Source organism: Talpa occidentalis, unplaced genomic scaffold, assembly GCF_014898055.3.
Source record: "Talpa occidentalis isolate TD23 unplaced genomic scaffold, MPIMG_talOcc4v2.1 talOcc4.2, whole genome shotgun sequence".
In the NCBI taxonomy this organism is placed as follows: Eukaryota; Metazoa; Chordata; class Mammalia; order Eulipotyphla; family Talpidae; genus Talpa; species Talpa occidentalis.
In genome coordinates this window covers 125,599,597-125,617,832 of record NW_023602073.1, presented here as the reverse complement: position 1 = coordinate 125,617,832, position 18,236 = coordinate 125,599,597, and the positions used below count along the sequence as shown (strand labels likewise).

The 18,236-nt window shown below is 34.6% G+C and overlaps 1 protein-coding gene across 1 annotated transcript in view; it reads right to left on the bottom strand.

The window, feature by feature from the left end:
• Nucleotides 1-18,236, bottom strand: part of LAMA2 (laminin subunit alpha 2) — a 536,992-nt gene that overhangs the window by 236,217 nt on the left and 282,539 nt on the right. The window lies entirely within an intron of this gene.

Sequence of the window (18,236 nt, the reverse complement as noted above, 5' to 3'; positions counted from 1 at the left end):
AAAATAATGTCATAATAACAAACAACTTGATTGGTAAAATCACTGTGATGAATAATTCACTAATTGGGTTTTACTTCTATATGTTTGCATACAATATATATACATTAGTCAAAATGCCTAAATATTTAGACATTAATTACTAGAAACTTTTTAAATTATTGATAGAATCTTTCTCAATGATATATATATATTTTATAGATCTCCATCTATATGGATAAAAATCAAGTCTCACTGACTTGGTGTTCTGATAAGAATAGGCCCCTTTTCATTTCAAGGCAAGCCATTCTGATCCCTCATCAAGGAATGTACTCATTATTTGGCTTCTGGTGTACACAATAGGAATACAACTTCAGGCAAAACTGTCTTTCAAAGCTGCTCTTGGGCAGATGTGAGGAAAATATGTTTTTTACTTTGCTATAATTTTTTAAAGTTTTTTTAAAAGATTTATTTATGTATGTATACAAGAACTGGGGTACAGGCCAGATGTGTGGGGGATGAGAAAATTCACCAGAGACAGTGGGGAGCAGAACAGGCAGGCTGACTGAAATACACTGCTGAGAGGAGCAGCGGGTGAGTCAGGGAGGTATGCTGCATCTGTGGGTAGCTCTCTGGCCAGGAATGGAACTCATGCTGCAGTGGCTGTAGACAGCTTCATAGGTTGCGTCTTAACCCCATGCACCACCGGGGAGGCCCTACTTTGCCATAATTTTTCACAAAAATATCCCTTTAATTTCCACTCCTCCACCATTTTCTTTATTGAAGTGAGGCTTAAAAACCAGTTTCTCAAGACCCTCTGAGAAGGGGAGATGAGAAAAGAGGCAAATGAGATTTTTTTAATCTCATTTCCTTCTGATCTTGTGACAAAATCACTCCCATCTTCTTTTGCCTAAAGATACAAATATCTAGGTACATATAGTATTAGTTTCCTATTGCTGATATCACAACAAGCTTGATATCACTTAGCAAGCTTGTTAAGTGTCACAACAAGCTTAACAGTTGAAGCAATGGAAAGTTACTGTCCCATGGCTCTGTAGGTTAGAATTCCCAACAGTTCCTTCTGGTTTAGAAGGGGTACAAATCATTGGCAAGGCTACGTGTATTTACAGAGGTTCTCCACAGATTTCATCTCCTTGGTCATTCAGATTGTCAGCAGAAATCAGTTCTTATGGGTGTAAAACTGAGGGTCTAAATTCCTTATTGACCATCAATCAATGTCCATTACCAGCTTCTAGAGGTTGGCAACATTCTTTCATTTGTGGACTTCTCTATCTTCAAAAACAGGGATGATATACAAAGATTCATGATTTGATCTCTCGGGCCTCTTCCTCCATTAACACATCATTCTGACCCTCTTCCTGCCTTTCTTTTCCACTTTTAAGGCCTCTTTGTGATTAGATTGCACCAACCTAGATAATTCAAGATAATCTTTCCATCTCAAGGTTTGTAAACTCAATCACATTTGTAAAGTTCCTTTTGCCAGGTGAAGTAACATATTTACAGGTTCTGGAGATTAGGACATGGACGTATTTGGAGAGGCCATTATTCATTCTGCCACTTACAGCAGTCAATAAAAGGAATTTCCTAAAGGGTCAGAGTTTACTAGCACTCAGACATATGCAGAATTCCAACTTGAAATCAGTTGTTGTGATAATAATTTAAAAAAAATAAACATTTGGGAGAGAGGAGATATGGGGAATGAAAAAAAATAACTAAAGATTTTGTTCTAAGATATAGGATGGTTGCTAAGTTTTCAGGGAGCAACAGGAGTTAGCAGATTAAATCATAACATCCAGAAAAGGAAGGCTTACATTGAAAATTCTGACAGGTTTCTAAGAGGTCTGTAGCCCTAGCAGACACAGCTGTAATATACTTTGTTGTGTACCCAATATCATATTGCTGAGTTTCAAACATAGAGAAGCAGAGATCTCCTTAGAATATAAATCATGAATAAAGAGTTAAATTCCAAAATAAATTCAGAAAAACCTAGTGACTTTTCTAAGACTAGAACATATAGACATAAATTAGGACCATATTGTGCATATGCTATATGGTGATATTATTTTGCCAAACAAGAAAATGTCTTCTTTAAATAGACATCTATATTTTCCAGGTTATTGAGCTGAAAGAAAAGTACTCAGTAAAATGCAGTTTCAATTAAGTTGAACTAAGTGACCACTATTATTTCTATATCCCATTTTTGCAATGCATTTAGAACTCCTTATATATTGTGTTGATATAGTGATGGAAACTACATTTCTGAATAAATGTCATTAATATCTAATAACATACTTCTTCAATAGATGAAAATTTTCCTTAAGCATGTGAAATATTTTATAAGATACAACAAACAGTATTTTAGAGGGCATTTGTTCTCCTTGATTGCTTTTTTATTATAAAAAAATCTAAACTCTAAAGCTTAATCATCAATGTAAAAAAGAAAGAAGGGAATGCATGGGCATTTTGAGAAATCAAAGTATAAGGAAAGTATGTTTACGCCAACAACAGCAAAAAAGGGGCACTTTACAGGGCTGCCCTCGCAGCACTGACAACCATTCATTGTCAACACATGTGGATGAAAAGTGAACAATAATACTATAATATTACAAACATCCCTTCAATCTTCAATATGCACATTCACACACAATTTACTATGTCAGAGGGATAATGATAATATATATCTCAAAGCACTTTGTGAAGATCAAATCAGAACTTGCAGAGAAAACAGCACTGTGCTAGGCATACATGTAACTATTATTACATTCTTTATATATGAATACTTATATTTCAGTTATTGATATTATTAATATGTTGGATTATATTTATTCACACTGTAATGAGTCTTATGGAAAAGTGGGGGCAACTGAGAGAGCGACTTATGTTGTCAATTAAAAAGCAACTGCTAGTTTAAGAAGACATTGATAAACAGACATGTGATAGGCAAAGACAGATAAAAGCTTGGCTGTGCAGACAGGCCACACCTAAAACAAAATTAATAGGTGGTCCTGATAATATGGCTCTGAAAAGTGGTATAAATTTAAGGAACTGAATTTGAAGCAATTTCAGATGCTTGTGGACTCCATGCCTGTAGTCATGAAGCTTTTTCCAGTTTGGCAAGAGTTACAGGGGATGCTAACATGGAGAAAAGAAAATTCCCCTTCTTGCAGATGGACAGATTCTAGAAGTTCTCTGAACCAAGTCCCACCTATTCTATGTGACAGTCTCCCGAACTTTGCAAATAAGTTTATTACCTTCTCTTTGCCACCAAATTTTTTTTTAAGATTTTGTATTAATTTATGCACACAAAGGCAGGGATAAAGGCCAGAGGTATGGGGGGGTGAGAGGATTCACCGGAGACAGAGAGGGAAACAGAACAGGCAGATTGACCAAAGTACACTGCTGAGGTGAGCAGCGGGTGAGTCAGGAGAGGTCTGTTGTGCCATGTGGGTTGCTCCCTGGCCGGTTGGGGGATCAAACTCATGCTACAGAGGCTGCGGACAGCTTCATAGGTTGTGTCTTAAACCCTTGCCACCAGGGAGGCCCTCTTTCCTACCAATTGCCTGTGTACTTAAATTATTATAATATGGATTTCCCCCAACACGCATACTGTGGTTCATAAGTAAAACCCTTTAGTTTTGTAGACATTACTACTAGAGATAAAGAACATGATATAACACTAAGAACAACTGCTATTTAATAATGGATTGATAGAAATTCTTATATGTCTAGTAAAATATAATTTCAAAATGTTAGCCTGTGTTTTCCTGTTGGGTTGTTTTCTACTGGATATTTTATATAACAAATAGATTGGATTGGGTTTTGTGCAATCAGAAGTATATCACTGCTATACAAACTAGCTTTGCTTCTTGAGGCATGTAGAAAAAAAATCCATTTCAGGGAAAAAGAAATCTGCAATATGGTTAAAAAACTGAAAGGTTATTCCTTTCAATTGTGGCAAAGTGTTATTGATATTTAATGACTGTGTGCCAAGGGAACTAAGTATTTTCTAATAACTGTATAGTTTTCTTACCTAAGGACCTCTCTTACCCAAAATATCAATAGCACTGAAGAAGGTGGGGTAGTTTGGAGAAGTAAAGCCTGAGGCATTTCCATATCCCTCTTGAACTCCATGGTCAGTAATTTTAATCTCTTCTTTGTATACAGTCTGAATTTCCTTACCACTCTCTACTATACCATACACTACTTAAATTCAATCTCTACATTCTCAGTATCTGCAATTGCTAAGTTGGATAGATCTAAAGAAACACACCACCTTGTTATCTGATCTTACTTCAAATTCATGATTAATAAACTCACGTGGCTTCCTCAGGTTTATAAGTGAATTGAAGTGGAAAGTGTGGAAGTTCTTTATTTGCCTTTATATATCACGCTCACCTATTTTCTATTTTTATAGGAAAATAAAAGCAAACAAGGAGAGAACTTCTGCACTTCCCAGCACATTTTCAACTCATATACAAGCATATGTGTCCTTATTTTCTTTCTAGAAAGAGGAATCCATGCTCACTATTTCCAAATCCTTTCTCTTGTTCTCTTACAAACCTGCTGCACTCAACATTTTTTTTTAAATAATAAATTTTATTTTTATATTCTCCCATACAACTGCACATGCCCCATTCTGACCCCAATCCCTCCCCATTTTGCACCCATCACTTTACTGAAAATGGAGTAGCATTCACTGCTTAATCCAATGGTAAATCCTCATTCCTTACTGTTCTCAACATAACAGTCATACTGACCCTGTTAAATTATGACATGTCATTATACTTTTGTGCTCAAAGAACTCCAATACCTTCCCATTTCATTGTGAGAAAATGTCAAGTCATTACAAGGGCCCCAGTGTCTATACCATTATCTTACTCCCCATATCTTTCTACATTTCCCCCTCACTTGCCCTATCCTGAATGTTTCTGAACTTACTGCATATTCATGCCTAAGATCATTTGAAATTATCTTCTCCTTGACTGGAATAACCATTTAGGTTACTCCTGCATCGTTTTCAGTTCTTTGACAAAATATTCTACCTAAGATTGAAGCACCTTCACCAGACATCACTCTTCTCAACACTTGCCATGCTCTGATTTTCTCCTTAGCATTTACAGTTATCTAACATAGTATATTTTATGTAACTACCTAATAAGTTTTCTCTTTCTAACTAGAATGTAAGCTCCAAGGGGGTAGAATTTTCTTTTGTTGTGCTCACTACTTAGCAACTAGAAAGATTTTGACTAATAGGTATCAAATTATACATGTAGGATGAATGAATACACAAATTAGTCCTTAAATGTCCCTCTGAAAATTACCTTTGCAATGGTCATTCCCTAAGTGTTCCTCTTGAACACTTAAAATTATACAGAGGTATCATTAAGAGTAACAAAAATTCTACATAATCAGGAGAGTGAGACTAACCGTTAGAAAGATATGTGCATGAGAGATAAACTTCATCTATTTCATAGATTTTTTCAGTGTTGTATTTACAGCAGTACTGGTACCTGAACCAGAGGTCTCCAGATTTTTTATTTTAAAATTAAAAAAAAATTTTTTAAGCATTCTATCTATCTATCTATCTATCTATCTATCTATACACACACACCTATAAACATATGTGAAACTACATACATGTGTACATGTATATATACTCTGCATATTTTATGCAGTGTATGTTACATATAATATATTCTATTAATATATATAAATAAAATGTTTGAAAAATGAGAAATGAAATAAAAATTATAAAATATTTAATTATTTATACAATATTCTGATTTACACAACATACAGTTTTATCTTAACTGTAGTTTTTTTGAAGGGATGAATTATACCCTATATTTATTTGATTAGTCTTTATTTAGTTAAAGAACTAGATGATTTAACTCATAAATCAACTTAGCCAGTTAAAATGAAAGGACACTATTTCATAACATATCAGAGTTAAATTACAGATGAGGTTACCATAATAAATCTTCCCACTTTGCAAATATCATTTTTTCCTTTAAAATATTTTTAGTATGGTATCCCACCAAATGAGTGTTTTAAAGTCATTCCACAAATTCAGTGTTGAAAAAGGTCTTTATTCTTCCTTATTTTTTACATTAAATTAAATACATATACAAAATTCCTACTATTGTTCCTAGATACAATTTTATGGATTACGTACTTTCTGGTTTCTTGAGCCAATTGACCTAGAAATTTTTTTTTATCTATATACTTTGATACACGATTTAGAGTACTATTAGGGTGCCTTAACCCAAACTCATGAATACTAGTAACTGCCAGAAATTCTTGGAGGGAAAATTGACAAGTTTCTATTATACAGGCACTTGTATCACTCTACTACCATTAAAGTATTTATAAATCTGAGTTCTGTTACACAAATATTTAACACTAACTTCTGATTAATAAAAATGTTTATAAAGTATGTTTGTAAAGGTAAACATTTGCAAATGAAAATGTTATCTTTCATTTTATTACGCAGTAATATATATCTTTCATTATATCTTTCAAATATTATGCAGTAAAATATACAATATAGAAAATGAACATTAGGGGTTTTAGAAATATAAATCTATTTTTTTCTCCAACTTAATTTTTTTTATTTCAGTCACCATTATTCTTTAATTTATTTTTCTATGACTACATAAGGATTTTATAATGAACAAGATCTCTTCATAGTAATCAATTTTTAGAAAGTACAGGATTTTAGTAGGCATTTAGTAAAACCTATTGAAAAATAACAAACTCACTACTTTAACTTGGAACCTAGTGTTATTTTATATTATAAAGGCAATTTACATCTAATCAAAATTTTTCCAAAGATTAAAAATAAATATGCTTTAAGCAGTTTTTTAAAAAGATTTTAAAATCTGTACCAGTATATTGTATATATATCAAAACTTTTAAACTCAGATTTGTACTATTCAGTTAAATAAAATGAATGACAATTATATCTAAGATTGCTTGGAACAAAAGTGTCATCACAAGATGAATAAATTATGCAGCTCCAGGGCGTTCCCTGGTGGTGCAGCAGTTGAGCGCTGGACTGCGAAGCTGCCCACAGCCTCTGCAGTGCCCATTCAATCCCAGGCTGCCAGCGAGGGTCCCACATGGCGCGACAGACCTCTCCTGCCGTGCCCGCTGCTCCCCTCAGCAGTGTATTTTGGTCCATCTTCCTGTTCTGTTCCCTGCTCTAGCTCTGATGAATTCTCTCACCCTCCCACGCTTCTGACTGTATCCAGTGCTTGTATAAATAAATAAATAAATAAATAAATAAATAAATAAATAAATAAATCTTTACCAAAAAAATGTGCAGCTCCAATGGCAAGGGAAACAAAAGCAAAAATAAACAACTTGGGCTATATCAAACAAAAGCTTCTGCCTCCTAACTATTACAAAAACAAAAGGGCAGTCTATAGACCGAGAGAAGATATTTGCACTTTAAATATCGACAAGGTGTTAATTTCCAAAATATACAAAGTATTTACATAATCCAACAACAACAACAAAAAAAACCCAGATGTCCCAATCAAAACATGGGCAAAAGACCTACATAGCGATTTTTTCTAAAGAAGATATGTGGATGATCTACTGGCACATGAAAAAATTGTTTTAACATGACTTATCATAAAGGAAGTATAAACCAAAACCACAATGAGATATCACCTACCCCCCCATGAAAATAGGCTATTTCAAAAAGAATGAAAACAACAAATGTTACCAGTATGTGGAGAAAAAGGAACCCTCATCTGCTATTGGTGGGAATACAAGTTGGTATAGCCTCTATGGAAAATGGATGGAGAGTTCTTAAAATAAAAATGGAAAGCCATATGATACAGAAACACTTCTACTAGGTATTTACCAAAAAAAAAAAAAAATGAAAACTCTAATACAAAAAGATTTGCATACTTCTATATTCACAAAACCAATGTCAATAACTAAGTCACGGAGCTAATGTAAGTGCACTTCTACAGAAGACTGGATAAAGAAACTGTGCAAAATAAAGTCAGTGGAATACTACTTGGCTATTAAAAAAGATGAAAAAAAAAGTCCTTTGGGACAAAATGGATGGACTTTGAGCTGATTATGCTAAGTGAAATAAGTCAGAAAGTGAAAGATATTGGATCGTTTCACTTCTCTGTGGACTATAAATAACCAATTATCATATGCTGGCAAAATACAACTTAAATAAATCTTAGACCTAGTAAAAAATTTAATGGTTACCAGAGGAAACAAGGGTGAAGAGAGAAAGGGATGGGATATCGGCACAGGATATTTGGTGGAAAGAGACCAAATAATGTCCACACACAGAAGAATAAAAATGTAACCCCAACTGGCAAATTTAATCATAAAACAAAAGAATGAAAATGGATCTCATGTAGTCCCCTATGATTAAATATTGAGTAGCATTTATCATGACTAGTACCTCCTCTAGCTGTAATGTAGATCATTACATAATCCTAAGAAATTTTCTTTTGTTTTTTATTATTAATTAATATCCACTTGTGACACAAAATTATTCATTATATATTCAAGAAAAGTAAAGCTCTTCTTACTGAAAAACTAGTTCAAGGCCATTCAGATAGCCATGTGTGTCCACTTTCATTCCAAGGAACATCATTTTAATTACAGAGATTATTTAATATTTATCTAATATGACAGAACATGCTCTAGGCAGCCCTGACGTATGAAAAGAATGTTTTACTTTCAAGGACATTCTTTTACCCTCAAACTGACATGCAAACAAAGGAGAACAGTTGTCATAAAATATAATCAATAAAGATTCCATCTCTACATGTTTACTCTGTAACATACAGCTGCAGGTTACTGTATTTGTACAATCACAAACTGTTTTCTACTTGCTTGGCGGTTATCCATTATTTGAAAACATACTTTCTTTTGATTCATAATTACTGTCATATAATGAGCTCATTTTTTGCCCTGCACAGTAGGGCATAGTCAACCATTAATGTCCTTGTTCATACTGTATCACTAGGAAACAACTGGTTTACAGTCACTGATTCTATTTCTTCCAGGTACTTTTTAAAAACAGAAGGGAGGAGGGCCTCCCCTGGTGGTGCAGTGGTTGAGCCCTGGGCTGCAAAGCTGCCCGCAGCCTCTGCAGCCCTGGTTTGATCCCCGGCCACCGGGCGAGGGTCCCACATGACGCGCAGACCTCTCCTGCCGCCCGCTGCTCCCCTCAGCAGTGTACTTCGGTCCTTCTGCCTGTTCTGCTCTCCGCCCTGGCTCTGGTGAATTCTCTCACCCTCCCATGCTTCTAACTGTACCCAGTGCTTATATAAATAAATAAAAATAAATCTTTAAAAAAAAAAAAAAACAGAAGGGAGGAAAAAGTGACAAACCCTCTTTATGTAGAAACATTGTATTTATAGAAACCTATCATATAATTTTTCATATTCAATCAAATTATATTTTTCTGGAAACTTCAAGGGAAAACAAGGGGAGCAATAACTAGCCAATGGGAAAAATTCCCATTAAATACCAGGTAATGTATGTGTTATTAGATTAAATCAGCATGATGACTTTATGAAAGAGTTCTTACAATCTCCATTTTATAGCTAAAGTGACAAAAGATATGAGGTAAATGAATTCCAAGTTCTCACAGCTAGTAAATATGTTGAAAAAACAAAATCAGTTTGATTTGACTCCCATCATTTTGGTATTTTACCACATAACCTTGACTCAAATATATGCATTAGGCATCCAATCTGCAGAAATGGATTGTTGTGGTATGAAGTGCCAAAGTAGTGTCTGGTTACTTCCAACTTGTGGGGAAAACCCTCCCCTATATGGAGGGGTTTTCTGACCCAGAAGTTTATTTACTGGGTTAGATTTTGCAGCTAACACACTGTATAAGCTGTTATGAATTCTCTGGGAATCATAATGACTAATCTCTTGGTGTTCTATTAGTCTTTTATATGTCTTAATAAGGATTTTATTGGCACCATATTACCCATAAACTTGAGATGCATAGGTTATGGTTCTCTGAATGAAATGGAGGAATTTCAAGATACTCATTATAGCAAGAACAACATACTCAGTTTCTAAGTCATTTGATCAAAGCTATCTAAAGAAGAAAATGGTATAAGCCAATTCTTTTCTTATTTACTAGCAATTAAAATTTGAATTTGAAATTAAAAACAATGCCATTTATATTAGCCTCTACAAAACAAAATGCATAAGGATATATCTTACAAAATGTGTAAAAATCCATATGAGGAAATAAATGGTGGCACATCTGTATGTATACAAAACTCTGATGAAAGAAATGAAAGAACTAAATCAATGGATAAATATATTCCATATTCATGGATAGACAACTTCAATATTATTAATATGCTGGTCAATCCAAAAACCAGCTAGTTACTTTGTGGATTTCAACTCACTTATTCTAAAGTTTATATGGAGCTCAAAGACTCAAAAATTTCACACTATATTGAAGGAGAACTAAGTTAGAGGGCAAACTTTACCCAACCTATATATGTTTTATAAGATATAGTAATCAAAACTATTAGGTGGTGATAGAAGAACAGGCAAATAGATTAACAGAATATAACAGATAGCGCAGATATAGACCCACATAAATATAGTCATCTGATTTTTGACAAAGGAGCAAAGCAATTTAAGGAAGAAAAGATAGTCTTTCCAACAAATAGTACTGGTACTGGATATTCATCTAAAAAAAAAAATGTCTCTAGACACAGACCTTACAACTTTCACAAAATTTAACTCAAAATGGATCATGTAAACTCTTGTAAAATAAACATAGGAGAAAATCTAGATGACCTTAGCTTTGACAATGAGTTTTTGAAGATATGATCTGCAAAAGAAAAATAAGTCCGACTTTATTAAAATTAAAATAATCAGTTTTTGAAAGACACTGTCAAGAGAACAAAGAGACTAGTCATTTGGGGAGAAAATATTTGCCAAAGACATACTGGTAGAAGATTTCTATACCATAGATACTAATACATTTTATACAATCTAAAGAAGTGTGAAACTTAAGTTCATATAAAAATCTATGTCCACTTCAAAACTGCAAATGGTTGTGTATAGCAGCTCTATTCATTATTGCCAAAACTTGAAAACAGCCAATAGATACATAAACTGTGGTACATCTAGACAATGCTGTATTATTCAGTGGTAGATAGAAATGAACTATTAAGCCATGCAAAGACAAGGGGAAACCTTAAGGTACAACATAAGTGGAAGAAATCATTCTGAAATGGATATATTCAGTGTGATTGCAACTATATGACAGTCTGGAAAAGACAAAACTATGGAGACAGTAAGAAACAAAGTGGCCTATCCCATCTTTGACATTTCTAAACCTTATAGATTATTAAAGTGACATGTCTATTGGAAAATATGAGAGGCCAAAACAGTGTCATGTTAGCTGAGGAGATACAGAGCAATAGAAAATGGCCAAATCTAGGATATTATAATAAATCACTGAACACTTAAAAAATGAGCACATTTCTCTTTCAGAGAACATTCTGGAATCCAGAAGACTAAACATTACTGAATCAAATATTTAAATTATAAGCCACAGCTGAGCAAATATTACTGTATCTGTTTATTTATTATCTTGAAAAGCAGCTACTTCCTAAGTGAAGCAAATTAAATTTAGTTAACAAATTTCTTTTATTTGACAGCATAAACTTTAAATTGATGTTTGAAAACAAGTGTGACAATTTTAAATTATCTTGACCATAAGGTAAATAGTTTATTTTTTTTCATGTCTTCCATTTAAAAAAAAATGGAAAAAAAACGTAGTGGATTTAGGAGCGGGAGGAAGAGTCAGTCAGTCTAATGTTGAATTGGTCTTGGGAAAAACTGTATATCTTTATGCAGGTGACTTAATCTCACAGGGTCTAAGTTTCCACATTCCTCTGCCTGTACTTGCAGCAGACAAGAAATATAAAAACACTGGTTTAAAAAGAAAAGGGGCTCCCTATTTTCTCCATCCCACCTCCCACTCTAGAATAGAAGAACCACACAGAACACAGTGTGAAAATCATCAGAACACTGCTCAGATCCAATCTATTTCTGAAACTCTTCTTTCTATGTAAATATCCAAAAGATTTTAACTTCCTCCCAATCCTCAAAGAACAAGACTTTTTCCCAAACAATGCTGATCAGGCTCATGAAATTTGAGGGCTGGAAAAGAATTTGGCAGATTATTTAGTTTGTCTGCCTGGCTCTGAATGACCGTTGCCTTAAACAATCCCAGAACTATTTTTTAAAAAATATTTAGAAAACCCAGACAGGCACTTACAAAAAACTTCCAAGCAAGTAAGTACTTTTTTCTATGGTTTCAAAATGTTTTGTTCAAGAGACTCTTATGTATATTTCCTCTTCACCTTTCTACAGAAACAAAAATCATTACTATTCACACAGAGCATGCTTTTATTCACTCAATAGGGAGTTATTAAGCTTCTAAGCTGCCCAGAGAAATTGGTTAGGTCCTGGAAGTGAAAAGATGAATAGAATGCAGTGTATCCAGGAATTTATGGCTTAAGGAAGAATATTTCATCATGCTGCATCCTCCTGGGGAAGAACTCAGTGATGGCATAACTCCACCAATACTGGAGAAGGGGTGATCGGAAATGTTTCTTAGTTTTCCAGTATATACTCTATTTTAAAAGATGAACAGAAGTTAGTCACACAGGAAAATGGTAGAAGAGAATCTCAGATAAAAGGAAACCGTGAGCAGGAAAGTATAATAGAGTATGAAAGAAAGGATGAGAGAAAGGGATTCCTCCCTAAGCATGAAGTCCACAATGATCTCCGAGATTTCTTTGTATCCTTAAGATGGTTGGATTTTAAACTAAGCATCAGGGCAATTAAACCTGAGTTTTATAAAGACGTTCCTCCAGGTAGGTGCATAAAGTATTAGACTGGGGAGGCTGGAGGTAGAAAGAAAATTAGATGGCTTTTTTGTAATCTAGGTAAAAAATTATGCGAGCTGAACACAGACTGTTCAGTGTCTTGAATCACTTTAGTGGCTTTGCTCTGACACATCCCACATTTTCTACGGCTGGGCCTATGTATCAACAAGGCATCTGGATGTGGACAATAGCTCAGCTGAGTAACATTTTTTTTCTTTTCAATTGATGTTGTGTAGTCATTTCACCATATTTTGTAGAGTTATTTCATTGTTAGTAGTCAACTGATTGTATGATTCTGTTCGTTGTTAGACTCATACAATTTTAAATCTACAGGAGTCCTTCTAATTTGTCTGATCTGTTTGTTTTCATATCAGGTTTCTCCAAAATCTAGGTTTTTGAGGGGATAGATGTATACAGAGCTTCTAGTCCTGTCACCCTATAACCAGAAGGGCCCCACCAGTCATTACAATCAGTATTCCTGTCTCTGACTGTAATCAGAAACTGCTGTCACCCACTTAAATCATTTTCCTTGTTTTTGTATGTACTAATTTTGATTTTCTTTGAAAAATAGTTTCTGTTGCTAAGAAATTATAACATACTGTCTCCCTGTTTCTTCACCAGTGAGGAATGAACACCCAAGAAACTTCATTGAAACTTGCTGAGGAGCTCAGAGAGGAAAACTTAAATATTCAGGAAGGGGGAAACTTTCTGGAACCTGAAATTATCTCTAAGTCTCATGTATATTCTGGTCCTGCCAATTTTCTTAGTTTCCTATTTGCCTCATTCCAGATATTTATGGAAGTACATTTTAGACATCCTATTAAAAAAGAAAACTGCTGCTTTTCCACATTAATTTTCTCCCTCTGTGAGTACATCTGTGTATTGTGTGTATGTGTTTGTTTTGAGGCCAATGGTAGGTTAGGATTTATGTATTTTGTGGTGGTTAAAAGGGTGTCATTTTAGGGTTCCCTATCATAGGTTAAACCATAGTGTAAATAAATCAACCTCTGAATTTAGACTATGGCATGCTGCAGATTTTTTTAGCCTAGGAATTTTAACTCAAGAGTATCATATATAGATTCTTGCTTGACCATCAAAAATGATTAAAAGTAATATAAGTGGTCATAAAAATGTTATCGGCAAAGCATCAATTAGGGTGTTTGTGAAAAACATAAATTCATATGCATTTCCCCCTGGATCATCTGAGTAAATTCAAAAGAAGGGAAAGAAAATTCCGTATCAATGAAGAACCCAGAACACTAGTACACTTGAGAGATTATTGTAGCTATAACTAGATTTTAAAAGGAGTTAGTTTAATGGTTTTGCTGAACCCTAACCTGACTTATCTCTAAGTAAAAATATTGCACTACGTGAGTCAGGGACAGAGTCAAACCTCCCTCTCCTCAGTCTGAGGGATCAAGCTGTCATGGGTTTCATTCTCAGCATAGTTAACACTTTCCTTAGCCAAAAAAATATGTTTCCTTAGCTTAAATATCTTTCAACAGGCACAAAGTTCATGTGTTTAGGATGATAGAAAATTCTTTTTAGTTGAGGAAACATTGGTTTGCAACACTGTGTATTTTTTAGGATTACAGGGTCACCCCTTCCATGCCACATCACAATGAACACCTAAGTATCAATCACCCTCCACCTCTTTATTAAATCCACTCCACCTGGACTGCTCCTTTCTCGTGGTAACTGCAGTTCTGCTGTCAAACAAGGGCTTGATTTCATCTGGTACTGTTGGTTTCTTTGCTTTGTTACTTTGTATTCCAAATATAAATGTAATCATCCAGTATTTGTTTTTCTCCTTTTCACAATCTTCACTTAGCATAATCCCCTCGAGTTCCATCCACGTTGTCCAATGGCAAGATTTCATATTTTTCAATAGTTGAGCAGTATTCCATTGTGTACGTATACTACTTCTTCTTTACCCAATCATCTGTCATTGGGAATTTAGGTTTTTTCCATATGTTGGCTATCGTAAATAATGTTGCAATGAACACAGGAATGCATCTATCTTTTTGATTAATGCTCTTAATCTCTTTGAATAGATACCTAGCAGATGCACAAGCAATAACAAATGTCAGTTGTTTAAGCCATTTTCCTGATGATTATGGTTTTATTTTAAAATAAGGTTTGCGAACATTTTATTCTTACAAAGTATCTCAAATTATTTCCGTTATTTAATACACCCTTTAAGCTAATGATTCTGAGCTAAGGCCACACAAATTTAAAATTAATGTCATCTTTTCCTGGAAAAGGAAGGAACAAATTTCATCTGTGTGTTTGTTGGAGTGGTGGGGGTGTGGGGTGGGGTATGAGGCAGTTCAAATATTCCACCTCCAGTTAATGCCATCTGGTCTTAGCATGTCTTCTTTATATAACTTTTAATTTTATTATTCAGATCCTCTGCCCATTTTTGATTAGACTATTTGTCTTTTTGTTGTTAATTTTTTTGAGTTCCTTATAAATCTTAGATATTAATACCTTGCCGGGTATATAATTTTCAAATATTTTCTCCCATTGAGTGACTCAACATGTGGTCAAACCCTTGAAGATGTTCCATGTGCCCTTGAAAAGAAAATATGCTAAACTTTTTTGGCTTGGAGTGCTCTGTAAATGTCTATTAAGCCCGTCTGATCTAACACCTTCTTTAAGGTGGTAGTTTCCTTGTTGACTTCATGTCTAGTTGATCTGTGTATGGATGTGCTTAGGGCAAAATCTCCTACTATTATTATGTTTTCAATATCTCACTTTAGGTCTCTTAATAGTTGATTTATTTTTCTGTGCCTTCATTTTGTGCAGGTATATTAATGAAAATATATTTTCCAGATATATTGCTCCCTTAATCACTATATAATGTCCTTCCCCATCTCATTACCTTTTTTCTTTTTCAGCTTGAATTCTATTTTTTTTTTTTTTTGGTTGACCTGCAATGCTTTTATTTATTTATTTTTTTTTTAAATATTAAATTTTATTTTTATATTCCCCCATACAATTGCAAACGCCCATTCTGACCCCAATCCTTCCCCTCCCGCCCCCACCCCCAAAAAGTGTCTCTGGTTCATAGTTTTTTTGTTGATTTTGATTTTCACTTTCTTATATTCATTTTCCTGGTCCCTTATTTAAGTTTTCTAGATTCCTGCTATGAGTGAGACCATCCGGTATTTTTCTTTTTTTTTTTGGCTTATTTCGCTGAGCATGATCCCTTCCAGTGCCATCCATGTTGCTGCAAATTGCATGTGTTTATCTTTTTTGAATGCTGAGTAATATTCCATGGTATATATGTACCACATCTTCTTGATCCAGTCATCTATTTTTGGGCATTTGGGTTGTTTCCAAAGCTTAGCTATTGTAAACAGTGCTGCTATAAACATAGGAGTGCAGGTGCTCTTTGGAATTGATGTTTCTGTGTCCTTTGGGTAAATACCTAGGAGTGGAATTGCTGGATCATATGGAAGCTCTATGTTTAGTAGGTCCAGAAATCTCCACACAGCTCTCCATAGTGGTTGGACCAGTTTGCACTCCCACCAACAGTGAATTCTATTTTATGTGATATAAATATGGCTGTCCTTGCCCCTTTGAGGGGTTTTATTTGTTATCCAGATAGTTTACCAATTTTTACCTTTGAGCCTGTTTTATCTCTGGAGCTCGGATAGGATTCCTGGAAACAACAGAAAGTTGTGTTTAGAGTTCTAATCCATCTCGTCACTCTCTATCTTTATGTATGTATCTTTGCTGAATTCAGGTCATTGACATTAAGGGAAGCTAGTCATATATAAGCATTTATTGTCATTTTGCTATTTGTTTTCTTTTTTGCCTTGCAGTTTGTCTCCTTTCATTTCTTTCATTTTCTTATTCTCTTCTATTGTATTTTGTATCTTCTACTGTATGTTGATCAGGTGTAATACTTGGATACCATGTTCATCTTCATTGTTGTATCTAAGTTCTACCCATATTTTGTGACTCCTGCTTCTAAGTGAATGAAATATCTTTTCATTTTAAAGAAGTATTTTTAGTATTCCTTGCAAGGCCAGTTTAGTATAGATAAATTCTTTTAACTATTGTTGTCTATAAAACTTTAATCTAGGGCCTCCCCAGTGGCGCAGCGGTTGAGCGCTGGGTTGCGAAGCTGCCCGCAGCCTCTGCTGCCCTGGTTCCATCCCCGGCTGCTCCCCGGCCACCGGAGGAGGGTCCCACATGGCGCGCAGACCCCTCCTGCCACCCGCTGCTCCCCTCAGCAGTGTACTTCAGTCCTTCTGCCTGTTCTGCTCCCTGCTCTGGCTCTGGTGAATTCTCTCACCCTCCCGCGCTTCTGACTGTACCCAGTGCATGTATAAACAAAAAAAAAAACAAATAAATAAATAAAGCATGCCTCTATTAAAAAAAAAAAAAAACTTTAATCTGCCTTCAGTTCTGAGTGTTAGCTTGATGGTATAGTATTTGATTGCTGGTTTCTTCCTTTCAGCTCTTTGAATATATCATGTAATTTCCTTCTAATTTGTAAGGTTTCTGTTGAAAAATCTGTTGATAGTCTCATGGGTGTTCCCTTACATATGATTCTTTGCTGCCTTTAGGATTTTCTACTTACCATTACTTTTTTGCCACATAAATCATGTGTCATGGTGTGCATCTATTTAGGTTTACTTAATTTGGAATGCTTAGCTTCCTGGATCTGAATGTCTTCTTTCTTCCCCAGTTTTAGTTCAGTTCTTAGCTATTATATTTTTAAATTGATCTCTGCCCTTTTTTCTCCCTACTTCTCTTTATAGAACCCCTATTATGCAAATATGTTTCCTCTGGATTTTGTCCCATATAGCCTCTTAAGTTATTTTCATTTTTCAATTCTTTTTTCCTCTTTATAATCATCCTTTTGGATGGTTTCCACCATCCTAACTTCTGACTCACTGATCCATCCACTGTTGTAGTAAGTCTACCTTTGATTCCCTCTATTATATTTTATTATTCAATTATTGTATTTTTCATCTCTATGATTTCTCTTTGGAAATTTTCCATATTTTCTCTACCTTTTGTATAGCTATCATATTGTTCATCCATTGTCTCCTAATTTCAACGAGCATCAGTAGGACTCTTATTTCAAAGTCTTTTTATGGAAATTTACTTAGTTTTATAGCATTAGGTTATTTTTCTCCCAGAGTTTTGTCTTGATCCATTGGTTATGGTAATTTTCTCTGTCTCATGATGACTGGTGCTCATTTCTATGGACTAGGCTAAATAATTGTACTTTCCAGAATTGATGCATGGTCTAATATTAGAGTTGAAGGTTAGGGGGCCTAGAGTGTTGGCTTTGTA